This window comes from Dermacentor silvarum, chromosome 2, assembly GCF_013339745.2.
Source record: "Dermacentor silvarum isolate Dsil-2018 chromosome 2, BIME_Dsil_1.4, whole genome shotgun sequence".
NCBI classification, from domain to species: domain Eukaryota; kingdom Metazoa; phylum Arthropoda; class Arachnida; order Ixodida; family Ixodidae; genus Dermacentor; species Dermacentor silvarum.
This window is the reverse complement of record NC_051155.1, coordinates 36,107,444-36,114,401: the sequence shown is the minus strand read 5'-3', so window position 1 is coordinate 36,114,401 and position 6,958 is coordinate 36,107,444.

The window sequence follows — 6,958 nt, the reverse complement described above, 5'->3', positions numbered from 1 at the left end:
GTTGCTTTGCGACGGACAATTACAAAGCGCACGGAAACATCGCACACTGCCATGTGTACCTCCAAGATTGTGTCAAAAATTTCTGGGCTACATTGAATGTTGAAGACAGCAGGAAGCTACTTAAAACGAAGTTACGGCGCAGGTAGCGCAGCTAACGCCTGCGGGAAATGTCATTTAGGCGCTTTCAGGCAGGTGATCGGAGTTGAATACCTTCAAATCACGCCCCAGTGATGGATTTCTCAGGATCACATAACCAGATCTCAAAGGCCATGCTCTTGCTGGCTGCTTGCGGCATAAGCGATTCAAAAGCAAGAATTGGTTATGGAATTTCTTCCTGCACTAAACTGTAGCGTACAATATAGACTGGTCGATGGTTCTTTTCTCTGGCAACATATATACGTAACTGGACACAAAATCGCACAAAAGCGTGCTGTAGTGGTTATTATTGCTGGCATCACGGAGGCCACAACAGCCTCACAAGTATACAGACGGCGCTGGCGGCGCCGGTCCCACGCGGCCGGTGAAATAAGGCGTGTTGTTATTCCTCCGTCTTGAATGTGCCGGCCAGGTAGTGCACGCTGCTTCGATGTGTTTGATCGTGTGTTTCTAGGTTTGCCGTAATGAAATGTGGTGTGGTTCGTGTGCACGAAAGTGCCGGAAGATAGCCTGCGTCTCGCTGCAAACCCGCCTTATGCGTGGGGTGCCAGGCAAATGCGGACCAACGATTTTCATGCCGTGAAATGTGTTCCCTTTGTCTCTGGTGGGCGTGGAAAGTTTTATTGACGTCGCAATGAAATAATGCGTATTATTACCGTGCCTGAGCTCGTCCATTACGCAACGGCATGTATGCTGGGATCAACATCGTCAACGCAGCACTGGCAACTCGGAGAGCTCTTTTCGATCTCATCCTACTGTTTAAAAGGTAAGCAATCGTACTTGCTGACTACACGCGTGTTGTGCGCGCTTCTCGTGTGCATATAGTACTAGAGCACTGCACGGGACAATTTTTCAGCCCGGGCCCGGCCCTGGGCCCGTCTTTACGTTGGGCTGCCCGCCCGAGCCTGATCAAAACATTTATTGCGAGACCCGGGCCCGGCCCGGGCCCGGAAATAATCTACGTTACCCGCCCGGCCCGGCCCGCCACCCCTTTACCTTAGGCCCGAGCCCGGCCCGAGACCGAAAAAAATACGTTTTTCACAGTTGAGACGCCCGAGAATAACTCGCTGCACGTTACATGCTCACCACCAGAAAGCCCGCGCCCGGCCCGGGCCCCGGTCAAAAAGCACACGCCGTGCCCGAGCCCGGCCCGAGCCCGAGAAAAAACTGCCCTACCCGGCCCGGCCCGGCCCACAGGCCGGGCCGGGCCCGGGATTTCGGGTAAGCCCGAGCCCGTGCAGTGCTCTATAGAGTACCTTGCGGACGTAGGAAATAGAACACCCACGACAACAGTGAAACCTGTGCTGATGCTTGCGGTGAACTGGTTGTCAGAGTTTAGTTACGCAAATTTATTGCCACAATGCGGAATTGATAATCCTGATAAGCGTTTTCTTCTGCTGAGAAAGATTACGTGCAGAAGTCATCGTGTTCATCTTGTACACCTGTGCGTGAGCTCCCGCTTTACTGCTGAAGTTGCATAGTAGCGATCCACCTGCCTCTTCACCAATTTATTCAATGACGTTTCCTTGCTTGACGTTGTGGTAATATCTGCTTACTAGGTTTTAGCTTTACGAGCAGTTCTAGGAGGGGGGGGGGGATGTAAGCCAATCACAGCTTGCTACTTACTAGTATAGCTTTCTTTTCAATCACAAGGTGTGTTGACATAACTTTGACATAAATAAACATGACAGAAAAAAGTTGCTTAATCTAAGTAATAAAAAAACTACTCTCTAAAAATTTAAAAGTATATTGTAATGTGCAGGTGTGACGGGCCCAAAATTTCACTTTGATGAAGAGGTCCATATTATCAAGACATTCAATGATTTCGACCTTTTGCTCTCTTGCCATCCTACACTAGTGCATACATTGGTTTTGTGACTATTTTAGGTGCTCCTTGCATGTCTTCACGATATGATAGCTTTATTGTTCCACTGCTATAAGCTAACACAGAACTCATTTTGTAGTGTGAGGCAGTGGCCCGCAACAGTGTCCACTAAAAAGAGAATACCCAGAAATGCAGACCCCATATGATTGCCTGCAGCAGCACGACTGGATGGTCATGTCAGGTATGTATGAAGTGTACAGTCAACCACAAAAGTTTGCGGACCACGCGAGCGCGTGCCAGACTGCCTATCCGCGCCACCTAGCGGTACGCCACCTAGCGGCGACAGGGGCGCTCTCCCGGATATGAGCCCTCTTGGTACTCGCCTGCCTGTTAATTTTTTATTCCCGTGCATGACATTGTTAGTTCGTTGTGTTGACGCAGAGCGCTGTCTGCGATAAGACCGCCACATATCTGGCTTGATAGCAGTATCGGAGCAATCACTGCAACCTTTGTCGACTGGTGTGCCAGTGGGTAGATAAGTTTCACGAAGCGCTGCGACGATTTTTTTACGCGACGTTTACTGGCGCACTTTGGTTGGCAGCATCTTGGTCCAATGAGTGTTGCTGCTTCTGCGTCTTGAGAGAAAGGGTAGGGAGGTGTTTCACTGTCATCAAAAATAAAGAAAAAGCGGATGCATAGAAAATTTTCTTTCACACATAGGCGCATCTTCGCATCAGTCGCTGAAAACGTAGTAGACTTGCTTCAGGCCACGTGGTGATTGCCTATTTGGAAAGATGCCGCTGCGTGTACCACTTGACGAAAGAAGGCACATTGTGCGTTTATTTATAGAGGGAATACCTCAGCGCGAAATCTGCCGCCGAACCAACAGGAGCCGGACTGCCGTGAATAGGATTATTCAAGCTTTCCGCGACGATGACAGATTCACAGATATGGAGCGCAGTGGGCGTCCAAGGGCCACGACTGAGGAAGAGGACCGCCTGATTACGGCCGCCATCGTGGCTGATCCTTTTCAAAGTGCAGAGGATATCCAAGAAGCACTCTCGCTCACGGTATCGTCTGAGACTGTAAGAAGAAGGCTGAGTGAGCTTGGCCTGCAGTCTTTCGTAGCAGCACAGAAGCCCTGCCTCTCAGACAGCCAGCTACAAGAACGACTCATGTTCGCTTACAGCAATGAAAGATTGACAACAGAGAAATGGGGCGATGTCATCTTTAGCGACGAGTCAACTTTTTCCACGCGCTGGGACCAACAGAAGCGGGTTTGGCGTCCACTAAACTGCAGGTGTGTTTACAGTGTATTGGCAGTTAATTCACGAAGCTAACTCTGCATCACAACATGTTTCACGTAAAATGAGCTTTTGGACATTACGAGATTTTTCTGTAGTGGTATTATGTTGAAAACATTAACGATTGTTTCATAGTACTACTTACTCTGAAGCTAATTAAAAGCTGCCAGCGGGTCTTTCAGTACTATCTAATGATGTTTGCACGTTTTCTATTGCAACTATATAACAGCATTATAAAGTTCATACGCAAGAGGAATCACAACATTTTTAGACGCGCCGCTGGAACCCAATTGTATGCTATTTCTTGCAGATATCTGCCTAATTACACACACAGTGTTCTATCCAGTGGACGGTGTTCCGTGAGCGTGTGGGGAGCAATCAGCAAAGATGGCCTTGGTCCCCTTGTGCGTCTGGAAGGGCCCTTCACTGCGTCACGGTACTGCGACGGCATCACTAGACACCTCGTTCCGTATGCGCTGGACGGTCCCTTCAGCGACGGCTGCTATTTTTTTCAACACGACCGCAGCCCGATCCATAAAGCACGTATCGTCCAGTCATTGCTAGAAGAACATGCTGTTTGCCAGCTTGAGTGGCCTCCATGTGGCGCCGACTTGAATCCCATAGAAAATGTCTGGGGCATGTTGAAGAAACGGCTGTCCACACGAGCCAACCGCGGCCGCACGGCCGATACGCTGTGGCAAGCGATCGCACAAGAATGGGAAGGCCTGCGCGGTCGACCGGAGATTACTGAATCTTTGTACGAGTCGATGCCCACACGCATCAATAAGGTGCTAGAAAACGGCGGACATTTCACTTCCTACTAGATCATTGAGAGACCTATGTTTCATGACACTTCTGTAAATGTCTTGTGAATAAATTCATCCCCTTCAGACACGAATTATGATGCACTGTCTGCAAATGCGTCAAATGCGCATGGCATCATTTCAAGACGCTCACTATTACATTCCAAGAAAGAAGACAAAGCAATGTGCTGTTTTGTGCGAGTTTCAGTAAAAAAAATTTATTAGCGTATAACTCATTATCTAATTATTCTGAAATCCGTCAGCTTCAATGCTTGCATAAAAAGAATCAACTATTAGGCCCGAAACGCATGCACACTTGCTTTTTCGGTTGTATTCGTGTCGACCGGAGAAAAAAAATGCTCTTGACGTTGGTCTTGGAACGCGGCACGTCGAACGATTGTCTAACATGGTAGTGTCTCCAGCAAAGTGATCATCTGCAGAAATACGCAGGACAATGAAGTTAACTGACCGCTAGTTGTCCCATCAGGAAGCGGACACGAATGTGCACACTGAGTTTAGGTCATTTGAATAAACACGTGGCGTGGGACGCGCCTCTGAAGTTCGAGTCCCCAAACGAGGACGCCGTGTCGCAAAGGGTTATAAAAAGAGTCATCGCACCCGATTATTTCTTATTTTTCTAAATGTAACCACTATAGCAGCGCGGTGGTTCGGGCTTTGCGCAGCAAAACCTGGGCGCAGGCGATCAAATCCCGGCCGCTACTGTCACTTAGCGATGGGGGAGGAACGGAAAAATTCTGCCTACTGACTAAGCATCTGTGTCCCATGGCTGCCTCACCGCTCACTCACGCACTCACGAAAAAAAAAACAGCGTGGCTACGCGAAAATAGAACTGATAACAGCCGAAGAATACGCTGTCTAATTACTTGTACTGATATTCTGCTCTCAAAATATAAGCAAGTATCCCTGGCTAACAAAGAGCGCGTCACGTTGAAAGAGATAGGTAGAAAATATTTGCGCACAGTGCGAAAATAGATAGGCCATAGATTTAAGGAGGGATGCGTCTTCAACGTAGCGCTGCTGTCGATCGCTGGTGACGTAGCGGAAGTGTCGCGAAGAGGCTCTTGGCCACGCGCTCGCGTGGTCCGCAAACTTTTGTGGTTGACTGTACATGTTCCAAATATGTTGGATCTTGGTATTATTTATGGTTAAGTTGAGCGACACATTAGTTTATGCAGTTACTAAAGACGATACATATTTATGCAACTGTATTCAACTTACTTACATGTGTGCGTAAAGATTATGCACACATTATCATGTTCTGTATAAAACTATACCTAAAATGTACTGATGTTCAGTATTTTTTCTGCATAAATTGCTTGGCTGCAAGATGAATTTTATTTTTGATTAGTACACAGTATGTTTATCGCTTTTTAATTCGGGTTTATTGTCTTAAAACTGTTTGCTATGCTGTTGCATTTATTGCCATATTTTTTCCGGTTCGTGCTCCAAGCTCATGCAGTTACCTGTGCATGTAAGAATTTGAAGTTTAGTTTGCCAGATATGTCACAAGTCTAAGCACGCAGCGTGCACAGCATTGTTTATCATTATTATTTTGCCAGTTATTTCTGGTCCTCTTCCTAGAACAACTGTGTCGGGCAAATACACATTTGATTAGCCTGAACATGCTGAAAATAAATGTGAAGGTCAGTAATCGCTCTGCTCAGTTATTTCAGCAATAAATAGGCAGACTGATTTCGATTCCCTTGTGATCTAGAAAGGATATCTTTTTTTCGTCTAGTATTAATGAGAGCTCGCTCACACGTCTTCTTATTTATGTGCTATGCCTCACTGATTTCTCTAGTTCATTTTTCAGTGTGGGTGAAAAGAGGTGAACTATCTTAATCCTACATTATGCCTTGTTGTGACAATGCATGAGCAAGTTGCACAAGCATACTGGTCTTTCGAGTGAAATATGGTCATCTCTTAGGATCATGTTTAGGCACCGGCCAGTTTTCCCTGCGTAATTTTGACCACATGCGAAAGGAATACAGTATACTGCCTGTGACACATACTGGACAAATTTGGGGCTATTTCTCACCGAGGCAAGCCTCCCTTGTCTGCTTGCCTTTCTCAATTCGCTTGTGGACTGCCATGCATATCCTGCCTGCTTTATATTTCGCTAGAAATACATGTGCATAGCTGTCTACAAGTGAACTAAGAAAGACACCCTGGCCAGGGAGACTTGCTTAATTGAAGATACCATTAAATTTGTCTTGTTTCTGTCAGGGGTGTTGTCTATTTCTGTGATGATATGCACATTTGGTCAAATGTACCTGGGGCAGACTGGCCGGTGCCTGAACATGCACCTAGGAGAGCACCATAATTTAGTCAACGGACCCTTACGTTTGTCCCACTTGACCATGCATTGACGGGACTGGGGCTGTGCACCGGATTTAGATTGTTCATCTGTTTCTTTCACCTACGGGAACCACTTCACCAAAAAAATGTGTGCGAAATACCACGTAAAAGAATGGGCCACAATCTGTTTACTAAATTCTCCACCAGCTCAAGTAATAACAAATTTGTTGCGACTATTTTCAGCCACCTTATTTCTTGTTATATCTTTTGCCTGACTTACAAAGCTTGAATGCAACGAATGTTCGAATTGCCATAATTCCTGAGCATAATTTTTCTTATCTATTTTTCGCCTGCTACGTTGCAAGGACTCTTTTTAAGTGAAATTTTAAAACTGTTTTTTAAATACAAATTCTCTACATTGTCACTAAACATAGGATAGACAATAATGTACACCCGTGAGAAAAATTATATGGATCACGGGTTGAGCGATAAAGCCGATTTTTTCCTCTGCCTGTGAAAGCAATTTGAAATTGAGGATGGCAATCCAAACT